The 11,936-nt window shown below is 31.1% G+C and overlaps 1 long non-coding RNA gene across 2 annotated transcripts; it reads left to right on the plus strand.

Annotated features, from left to right (window-relative positions):
* Positions 1-8,566: 8,566 nt before the first annotated feature.
* On the plus strand, positions 8,567-11,142 carry LOC114271504 (uncharacterized). Of its 2 annotated transcripts, none has more exons than XR_014345907.1 (3): positions 8,567-9,458; positions 9,733-10,605; positions 10,962-11,142. It is a non-coding gene; the product is annotated as an uncharacterized LOC114271504 (long non-coding RNA). The 2 variants fall into 2 exon arrangements; XR_014345904.1 differs by lacking the exon at positions 10,962-11,142 and having other exon boundaries at positions 9,733-9,916; positions 10,348-10,955.
* The last annotated feature ends 794 nt before the right edge of the window (positions 11,143-11,936 follow it).

Consider the following 11,936-nt stretch of genomic DNA (forward strand, 5'->3'; position numbering starts at 1 on the left):
TAAAAATCAAACTGTAGATAGCCGAAGAATCTTTTAATAAGTAATTTCTTACATTGGTAACTTATTTAATTATTTGTAAATTTTACGACATTTTTACCATCTGAAGCTTATTTGGTAACCATTTCGTTTTCAGTTATCAATTTATATTTACAAAAATTTAAAAAAATGTCATAAAAACTTGTTTGATAATTTTTTTGATTTATAAATGGTTGTCTCGGTTTGTAAATTTGAAGAAAAAATATAAATTCAAAAAATGAGCTTACGTTAGTTTTTAAACAGAAATTTAAAAATTTTACTAACAAATTTTTTTTTCAATTAATTTTTTTTTCAAATAATTTTTTTTTCAATGAATTTTTTTCCCAACTAATACTAACCGAGGGGGCAATTGGTAATGCTATTTTAAACCTTAGAGAGGGGATTGTAATTTCTAAAATGTGAGGGGTGTCAATGTAATTTACTCAATGAGGGCAAATTTGGTATTTTAAAAAAATGAATTGCTAAAGGGGGAATCTGTAATGAAATTTTAAACCTCACAGGGGAGATGTAATTTGCAAAAGGTGAGGAGGGAAATTGTAATAAACCTAAACCTCAGGGGGTGTCAGTGTGATTTACCCTATATTTTTTTATTAGTTTTACGTAGTAAAAATAGGCTAAATAATTGAAATTGAAAATAAATAAAAAAATTATGATTTAAATTAATAAAAAAATAAAATTTATTTTTTACGAGAATCAAACCTTGAAGTTTTTTTTTTTTGTTGTAATTTCTCTATTTTTTTCTTAATAAATTGATGTGATATGTCTTATGGCATCTCTAACAGTACATTAATTTTTTCACTAAATTCGAGTAAAAATTTGAGAAAAAACTTTCTTTGATATCAAGTGTTCTGATGGAGAGTTTTTCACAAATTTTTACTTTGAGATGGTTATCTGGAGAGACATCCAATGGTGAAAATTCAATGACAATGAACAGTAATTTGATAAAAGGAACATTGATCCCCAGTTTAATGAAAGAAAAGTGAAATTCTAAATTTGATAAACCGTTGGAGAAGCAAAAAGTAACTTTTTTTATTTATTTATCAAATCTAAATTTAATAATGGATTTGATGACCCATTGGAGATGATCTTAACAAAAGATTTTGATATTTACAATAAACCTATACTAAAATTGAATTTTAGGAACAATTCAAAATTGCTAGAACACATATTAAAATTATTTTAATTTTTTTTAACTCATATATCTTTTATTACACTTATTTTTATGCAAAATATAAAATTATTTTAATCTTTTAACTTATATATTAAAATACATGTTAATAAATTTTAAGAAAAATTTCATTTAAGTAGATGTTTGAAAAAATATTTTTAAATAGTGATAAACTTTACAAAAATTAAAAAGTAAAATTATAAAAAATTTCATAATTTGATAATTAATTTTAAAAAATTTACTATTTTCCCTAAATTTCAACATATATATTTGTGTGAGATTATGGTAAGAAGGCTGAATTTAAGGTGATTTTTTACTCATAAAGAGGACCATGTATACAAGTGTAATTAAATAAGTGAACAATATATTTGGAGGTGTAGCGTAGGGTGGGGGTGAATCAATGTTTGTTTGTCTTGACTTTTTGGTTGTTTGTTCAGCCACTACAAACGAAATAGGATTCTTTAGCCGTATTTCAATATTCTATATTTAAAATTAAAATAAAATAATGTCTTTTTATACCAAAGTTATTGCTACATTCTTTTTTTTAATCACACATTTTAGGATAAAAAATTTATTTGTATATGTTTTTTCGTTAGGTTTCATTCATGTTGAACTCTATGTTGAAAAGTTTTAAACTTTCTGAATTAAAATAATACATCAAACACAATTAAAATGATTTGATTCTCACCTCTAACGGCATATAAACTTCTTTTTTGAGTTTTATTGCCTCCTCTTACATAAATGGAGGTGGTGACTAATTTCTCGATGTAAATGTAAATCTCAATACTTATTAACAAAAAAGATTTAAATTGATAATTTTATTTAGAATGACATAATAAGTTATGCGTTAATTTTAAATTTATCACAAATTATATATAAAATCTAACTTTGTAATCATATTATTGTGAGTTTCTAGCAATTAGGTGTTAAGTACTTTTAACTTATATATATTACAAATATTAAGAGAGGCTACGAAGAAACAGTCAACGTGGAGTAATTGTCTTTTGAGAATTTTATGTGGATAGTATGCCAAACTAATAAGAGGGCTTAATAGTTAAATATCGCTAAAAAGAAAAAGTAGTGAATAAATTTGTGATAATTTTTTGTTGGTGTGGGAATCTGGGGGGCCACCTTGTCAATTTGGGCTTTGAAGTGGATTGATTGACTTGGATTGGATTGGAAAGAGGCACAAAGTGTAATATTCTGAAGCATCTTCTATTTCTTTTGGACTGGGCTGAGAGTCCGAATCCGATGTCCTGGCTCAACAGGCTACTATGAGACTGCCACATCTGGCTCCCATTCGGTCGTATCTTTGATTGTTACTAGAATGATTTGGACCATTGATCTATAATGCCAATGTTGTGATCACATGAAATCAATGGTACTGAGAAATGAATGGTATGATGAGTTTGTAGCATTATTACCGGTGACTTTTAATAATTTTTACCAAAAAAATAAATAATTTTAAAGACTTTAAATAAATTATTAAAAATTTTACATAATATTTACGTAATTTTGGATTTTATGCTACGTGAATATTATGCTAAATTTTTGATAATATTGTTGAAATCCTTAGTATTGTTCTAATTTTTGGTACTGTTGATACTAAAAAAATAATTTTTTGTTGATTATGACTTGTTAATTATGGCCAAGTCTCATTTAATTGATTGTGACTTATTAATTATAGTCAAATTTAATTTTATTAATTGTGACCTGTTGATTTTAATCTATTGATTCAGATCATAACTATTTTTAAAGATTTACCATGGCCATGTTTTTTATTTATTATTATTATTATTATTATTATTTTTGTTTTTTGTGTAGGTAAATATCATTCAACCATCCGGTGGGTCATGCAATTACAAAAGGAAAAATGGTAATGGCCCCGTTTGGTGTAGCTATTAAAACAGATTATAGATTATATCTTAACGGATTATAAATTATGACTTTAATCAAAAGTTATTAATCTGTTTGGTGTACCTATTGAATTATAGATTTAAGTTGCTAAGTAGTGTTTGTTAAATAAGCTGTGAAGTAGCTTTTTTATTTTTTATTATTCACTACTTGTCTACATTTCTTATAAAAAATAATAATAATATTTTATAGTCCATTTGGGTCATTTTTTATTTTTTAAAAAATATAAAATAAAAAAAAAATCTATGAGTATAACGATAAATTAACATGTCCACAACAGAAACTGACAATCAAAAGCAATGGGTGAGTAACTTTTCAGAATCAGCTTTTTGACTTAAAATCAGTTGCTAGAATCATAAGATGTTTAAAATAAGTTTAACCACTACTACAAAAATAGTTAAAGATCACACTTTGACAAAAAAAAAAAAGATCTCACTTTTATTGGAAGTGTGATAAAAAAAATTAGATTGATATTTTAATCACACTTGATTTGATTGAGTGTGATAATATTTATTTTTTATGTCACTTTTCAATTAAGTGTGATTATATATATATATTTTTAATCACACCTTCTAATTAAAGTGTGATTATATATACACTATTACTTTTTAATCACACTTTTTAAACAAGTGTGATTATATATATATTTTTTAATCACACATTCTAATTAAAGTGTGATTATTTATATATTTTTTAATCACACCTTCTAATTAAAGTGTGATTATATATACACTACTACTTTTTAATCACACTTTTTAAACAAGTGTGATTATATATATATTTTTTAATTACACATTCTAATTAAAGTGTGATTATTTATATATTTTTTAATCACACATTCTAATTAAAGTGTGATTATATATACACTACTACTTTTTAATCACACTTTTTAAACAAGTGTGATTATATATATATATTTTTAATCACACATTCTAATTAAAGTGTGATTATTTATATATTTTTTAATCACACCTTCTAATTAAAGTGTGATTATATATACACTACTACTTTTTAATCACACTTTTAAATAGCTGTGATTATATATATATTTTTTAACTACACATTCTAATTAAAGTGTGATTATTTATATATTTTTTAATCACACATTCTAATTAAAGTGTGATTATATATACACTACTACTTTTTAATCACACTTTTTAAATAAGTGTGATTATATATATATATTTTTTTAATCACACATTTTAATTAAAGTGTGATTATATATACATTACTACTTTTTAATCACACTTTTTAAATAAGTGTAATTATATATATATATATATATATATATATTTAATCACACTCCCTAAATAGGTGTGATTGTATAAAATATTTCAATTTGATTTTTATATAAAATATACAATTCCCAAATCCGCGCCTCTATTCTACCCATGAATGATAGAGACGACTCACTACTAGAAAATGAGGCGTTAGACACGGAACTTTTTCATCCATTTTTTCATCTTCCTATCTCTCTGTCTCTGTCTCTCTTCTCTTTCTCTCTCATTCATCACTCTTCTCTGTCTGTCTGTCTCTCTCTTTCTCTTTGTGTCTCTGTCTCTCTTATTTTTCTCTCTGTCTCACTCATCACTCTTCTCTATCTGTCTGTCTGTCTGTCTGTCTGTCTCTCTTTCTTTCTTTCTCTCTGTGTCTCTCGTTCATCTCTCTTCTATCTATCTCTCTCATCTCTCTTCTCTCTCTGTCTCTCTTCTTTTTATCTCTCTCGCTCATCTTTCTCTGTCTCTCTCTCGTTTATCTATTTTCGCTCTTTTTTTTTTCTCTCTCTCTTTGTCTATATCTTTTTACCCATTTTTTCATCTTCCTCTCTCTCTTCTCTTTCTCTCTCTCACTCATCACTCTTTTCTTTCTGTCTATCTGTTTCTCTCTTTCTCTCTGTGTCTCTCACTCATCTATCTCTTCTCTCATCTCTTTTCTCTCGCTATCTCTTCGCTCATCTCTCTTCTCTCTATCTCTCTTATCTTTCATCTCTCTCTGTCTTTCTCGCTCATCTCTCTTCTTTATCTCTCTCTCTGTCTCTCTCGTTCATCTCTCTTCTCTCTATGTCTCTCTCGCTCACCTCTCTTCTCTCTATCTCTCTCTCTCTGTCTCTTTCGTTCATCTCTTTTCTCTCTCCGTCTCTTTTTCTGTCTCCCACTTTCTATCTCTTTATCTTTTTGTCCCCCCCTCTCTCTCTCTCTCTCCCCTCTGTGTTCGCGTTGCTCACTCTCTCTTCCGTCTTCTCTATTTACTGAGCTCCCTCTTGATTTATCTATCCACTACAAGAAAATGCACTTTTAGCGACCACTTTGTCTCTCTCTCGCTCATCACTCTGTCTTTGTCTCTCTCTCTCTCTCTCTCTCTCTCTCTCTCACTCATCTCTCTTTCTCTCACCACCCATCTCCTTCACCATCTTCACCACTATTGCAAACGCCATTCCACTACCACCATTATTACCACTGTCACCACTTCACCTCTACGACTACCATTACTACTACCATTGTCACCACTACCATTACTGCCACTACTACTACCATTACTTCTCATTCACCCTTGCCACTTCATCTACTCTACCACTACCACAACTTCACCACTAATCTCCTTCGCTACCACCACCACCACCACCACCATCATCTCTTATCCACCACCTTCACCATTACTGCCACTACTACTACCATTACCTCTCCTTCACCCTTGCCACTTTATCTACTCGACCACTACTACAACTTCACCATTAATCTCCTTCGCCGCCGCCACCACCGCCACCACCACCACCACCATCTCTTATCCACCACCTTCACCACTACTACTACTCCCTCTCCTCTACCACAAAAAATTAGTTCATGATTTTTAATAACAAAAAAAAAATAGGCCGTAGAAAAATATTTTTCATTGACCACAGAAAATTATCTTTTATTTTAGTGGAAAATATTTTTTATTAAAATATTACCCCTACTTCTACCAAATAGAAAATAATAATATTTTTTTCATTAAAATAAAAATGAAACAAATAAATTTTCAATCTTAGTAACTAAAAAAAAAAGATTTTTTTTAAAAAAAAATTCATTAACTACAAAAAAATATATATTTTAACAAAAAAAAAATTTTTTTTGATGACGACAACCCCGTCGCAAAAAAAAATAAAAAAATAAAAATTAAACGACATTATTTTATTATTTAAATTTTATTTTTGACAAAAAAAAAAATTATTTTTTATTCCCGCCCCGCTCCCCTCCCCACATTTTTTTTTTCTATTCCCGCTCGGCGGAGGAGCAGCCGAAAGGGCAAACGAGCCCTAGCAGTCACTTGAACCAGTCCAAACCCAAACCATGGATCAAACTCTCATCCTTCTCTGCCCATAATACACCCTTCCTCCCTCCCTCCCTCCCTCAAACCCCAAATCTAGGGCTATACACAATCACCACAATTCTGTACATACATATTGACGATGATGGTGTTTGCTCGTAGCATGTGGTTCCTGGGGTTAATTTACTTTCTGGGGTTAGGTTTAGTGTTTGGTTTGAATTTTGGGAAATCTCTGAAGGTACCCTTCAGAGTCAACGATGTCCTTCCAGCTCTTCCTCGGCAGATTTCGTGGCCTGTGCTCAACAATCTCCACAGCGCCGTTGACTTGTTGCTGTCGTTCGTCGGATCGGTCTCCCCTACCAATGGGTCGATTGAGTGGAAAGGGGCTTGCTTTTTCGATAACGAAGCTCGGCTTGAGTTCACCGGCGGTGATCGGGGTTTGGGCAGCGGTGTTCTTCATCTCAAGGTTCGCTCTTTTTATCACTTGTATACATGTGTATGATTGATTTGATTTGAATTGTGAGAATTGTTGAACTAGAGTAACTAGTTATGATTATGTTTACAATTGCTCCATAGGCAATGTCATTTTGGGTTTGGATTGTATTGGAGAGCTTTTGAAGAGTATAAATGGTAGAACAAAATTTTGGCTACTGTTATCAGATTAATTTTTTTTTTAATAAATAATCTATAAACATAATTGAACAAAAATCAATTAGTCAGATAATCCGAGTGGAACTGTGGTGAGCCCCGCAAGACCCAACAACACCTGCACCTCCAACTCACAAAGAAGCCAGTGTCCTCCCTTCATCGGCCAAAGGTGTGACGATGCCATTGGCCCGAGATGCGCCTAGGACTGGACTTGCCTTGCCCACAGGTTGTCGATGCCAATGGCTCAGATTATGTCATGTGCTCAATTGAGCTCTCAAAAAAAAAAAAAAAAAAAAATGTTGTTCCACTGATATAAAAAAATTGATCGGTGACTTCTGCCCTCCCTTTGCCCGTCTGGGCAACCCCCTTCGCCTTCCCTCACCAACTGCAATCCCACTGCACCACATGATTTTTTCTTTTTTGGTGGGTGAGATTTATATAAAACAGGAAGAGTAGGGAATCAACCAAAAAAATTAAAAAATATGTTATAAGGCTAATGATGTGTAAAGGTTATAAGAGATCAAACTTAAACAAAATAAATGTTATAAGACCAATGATATGTAAAGGTTATGAGAGATCAACCAATTTTAATTTTTGGTCATTATCTTTAATTGTTTTATTTTTGGTTCATTTGTTGATGAATTTTCAGTGTGTTGAAGTTTTAGGCAAAATAGAAGAATTGGAGCTGAAAGTTGTCTTTTGTGTGTAGGAAATCTACTCTTTCTATCTGTCTTCTTTGAAAGTCTATATTTGAATTTGGGTCCCTTATTTCTAGTGCGTATGAGTGAATCTGGAATCTTTTTTCAATTTACTACTTCAGTTTAATGCTGTCTTTATAACTCTACAATCATTTAGAAATCGATCTTTGTTTGCAAGACTCATTCTTTTCTTTTTGAACAATCTTATGTTCTTACATCTGTTTTTATTTTCTTTCCCCTGATTGCGTGACCTTTATCATTTGCAACTAACAGTTGCACGCAAATTGATATAACTAGAGGGCACCATGCGTCTTGTAGCCCAATTGGTACATAAATGCTACACCCAAAGTAAAATGGGTGTTTCGAGCCTCACTAATTGGTACGTAGTTTAATGTGATGTATGATGCTCGTAATAACGATGCGAAGAAAGGATATGAAAAGCTTGAGGGAAAATGTGCTTTTTATTGTTGAATTACATTAGATCCAACACAATTTTGCTGTTTAGTGTAATCATTGTTTGGTCAGTGGTGGGGTTTGAGTTTTTGTTCATGAATTTGTTTACTACGAAATGTGAACTGATTGAGGTTAACCATTGTCTTCAAGTCCATGTCTAACTCGACCATCACCACCATAATTATTGTTGTCAGCTATAATCCTCCTCAAAATAATATTTGTAAGTCATAACTCAGTCTCATTCTCTCTTATAGGCTGAGTTGATATAGTTGTGGTAGGCTGGTAGTAATTTTAAACAAGAATTTTGTCAGCTAGAAATTATATTCTTTTTGTTGCTGTTAAAAAAAGGAAAATACAGGGTGTTTCATTGGGAGTATGTGCAATAAAAAATTTTCAGTATGAATGAATATGGGATAAATGTATGGAAACTTCGAAATGATACACCAAATTTTCTCCTTTTATTTAGTATAGTATAGATGTACATATTAATGTTCTTTTTCTTTTTATGTTTAGTTGTTTAATTGGTTTGGTACTTTGATTTCTCTTTGTACAGCTGTTGAGTATCTTTAGAATTAGATTCAGAACAAGACTGCACTGCTATGTTGATGGAATAAGTTAAAAAAAATTTACCTTGTTCTGTGAAGTTTAAAATTTGTTGAGACCCATTACATATCATTTTGGCTACATCAGTTTGATTTATTTATATTTATTTATTTTTTAAATTTAAGAATATGACTATAAAACAACCACCACATAACTATACTAATAAATAAAAATTCAGACTATAAAACAACCACCACATCCTCTTAGACAGCAGGCAACATCAGATCATTAAGCACCAGCAAAATGGCAAGCAACAGCAGACAACAAGCTTTAGCAAGAAGGTAACAACAACAGCAGCAGCAGTAGCCAGTAGCACAGAACCTAATTTTGGAGAAGCTATGAGTATGGAAGGTGTCGCTGCCATATTTTGGTGTTTCTATTGAAGAATATGTGACTAATTTAATGGGCCGACCGTTTTGTTTCTTAATAATACTGATATCTACCACACCGACTCTGGTTAAATGATAAATTTGATTTTGTTTGGAAGCAGGTTAGTTGAAAAGACCACACAGCTGAACAGTGAGAAAATGCAGAAAGAAACTGAAGTCCAGAAACTTATGGAAGAAAATGTGAGGTTGACCGCTCTACTTGACAAAAAAGAGGCCCAGCTCTTGGCCATGAACGAACAATGCAAGGTGATGGCCTTGAGCGCTTTGAATATTTAGTTTGGTAGTAGGGTCTTGATTGCATGCTGCCTTAATGTGTTTTCTGCTCGGCCCACTTGCTGACCTTCATTGGGAGTCGGCAAATAATATTGGGCAAAAAAATCTGCTTTCTTGAATGTACCATTGATTTCCAACTTAACCTTCACATGTATCAATCAACTGAGTTGTTCTTAATTTGTTAGAATCTCACACTAATAAATTAATATAACCAATATTTGTTTACACACATAAATGTTATGTCTAGGTTCCAGTGGATCTTGTCATTGACAATTCTGTTCAGGTTGATGTGGCAGGAAATGAATGCAATGCAGGCAAATATGGGGCTTGAATTTCAGAGAAACAAGGAGAGGTTTGTTTTTCTGAAGTGGGGTTCCAATGTTTTTCACAATATGCTCATTATTCCTCCTGGTTCTGGTATTGTCCACCAGGTAAGACTTTGGCATCATTAGTGCATCAAGGGTATTTCTATATCTAGATGTTATACTGTTGTTAAAGGAAAATTCTCATGGCAAGGTGCAAGAATTTGACCTTAAGGTGGTATGAATGGTTTACTCTTAAAAGGGCCAAAACATTAGATAGGTATAGGCTCAATACATGAGGTTTGCAATGTTTAACTATTTATGGGGCTTCCAGAGTAAAGCCACATTTACCTCTAGCCTCTTGTAAATCATAGTCCAAATTTTCTCATTTTTTTAGCACTATAATATTATTTGGTAGGTTTGGCATTTAGCAAGTGACTCTGGTAATTTTCAAGTTAATCTTGAATACCTTGGATGGGTTATTTTCTACACAAATGGCATTCTGTACCCTGATAGCGTGGTTAGAATTGATTCCCATACAAATATGATTGCTGGCTTAGGAGTTGTTGGCTGGGGAGTTGGAGGAATTGAATCTGAGGCTACAATGCTTCGCTAGGTATTTTGAGATAATAATGTATTTTCTTTATGATTTTCTATACGCTTGTGCCAATTGTTAGTGTTTGCAGTTATTCTTTGGTAGATAGACATGCATGAAATGGGTAGCTGTTTTTTCTTCTTTTTCCTCCAAAGGTGCAAAAGAAAATGCAGCTTCTGCTTCTTCAAAACCTGCTGCTGGTGCTGGTGATAGTAACTGCAATGTATCTCCCTCCCCTAAAAAAAAAAAGAGTAAATTCTTGAGTTTTTATTTATTTATTTATGGGTACCTAGAATTATGGTTCAACAGTAATAATAATATATATTCACAAAAAGATCGTACACAAGCTGTATTGAAATTTATCATTTTTAAATATTATGCTCATTAGTGACCTTCTAATTACAATGTCATTGACACTGAGCTGCTGTGGCATCTAATTGTTAACAGGGAAGTTACTTCCAAAAGAATTAAGATCAAGCAGAAATAATTAATGTTTCTATTTTGGTTTGCTGAATTAACTTTTTAGTTTATTCATATGCATCAGCGGTTTCTGGATTAATTTGTGTTTTTATTTTTCAGGTCAGAATTTTTTTGGAGAGATGCAAAATATGGTCCAAGAATTAAAGAACTTAGTTTTTTAAAGTTTTTTTTATTTTTTAATATATGTAAGCACAGTTAATTTTTTATTATTTAATTCCTTTGTATATACTTTTGAATATTTAATTTTCATTTATGAAATATATGACGTTATTCTATTCAATATGTGGTTATGATTCAAAATATAGTATATAGTGTGTATTACATTATTCAAATGTGCATACAAAAATAATATTGATTATTTTTCAAATATGTAGCACCTTTTTTTTATCACAGATTTTATTAGTTATTAATCACACTTAAAAGATGTGATCTAAATGTTATTAATCACACTTAAAAGATGTGATGTAAATATTTTTAATCACACTTAAAATGTGTGATCTAAATGTTATTAATCACACTTAAAAAGTGTGATTAAAAATGATCATTTTTAATCACACTTCCAAAGATCACACTTAAAAGGTGTGATCAAAATATTTTTAATTACACTTAAAAGATGTGAACTAAAGTTTTTAATCACACTTAAAAGGTGTGATCTAAATATTATTAATCACACTTAAAAGGTGTGATGAAAGCATTTTTTAATGACACTTAAAAAGTGTGATTAAAAATGACCATTTTTAATCACATTCCTAAAGACCACACTTTAATAAAACTTAAAAGGTGTGATTAAAAAATATACATCACACCAAAAAAGTGTGATCTTTATCTATATTTGTAGTAGTGAACCAAGCAGTCCAAAATAACTTTTCAAAAGTCAAAAATTATAAATTGACTAAAAAAATCCAAACAAACACCCCAATGTGCAAAAAAAAATTGTGATTAATGGAAGTTACACAAGAAAGTGGCGTGGAAATTAATGAAAGATACATAGCAACGACTTTGCAAATAGTGTCAAGTGGGCTAGTGTGTGGTGCAACATGTGGCATAGATGAGGGAATTGTAACTTCAATTAAC

Source organism: Camellia sinensis, chromosome 1 (assembly GCF_055761805.1).
Source record: "Camellia sinensis isolate YWXY chromosome 1, ASM5576180v1, whole genome shotgun sequence".
Taxonomy (NCBI): Eukaryota; Viridiplantae; Streptophyta; class Magnoliopsida; order Ericales; family Theaceae; genus Camellia; species Camellia sinensis.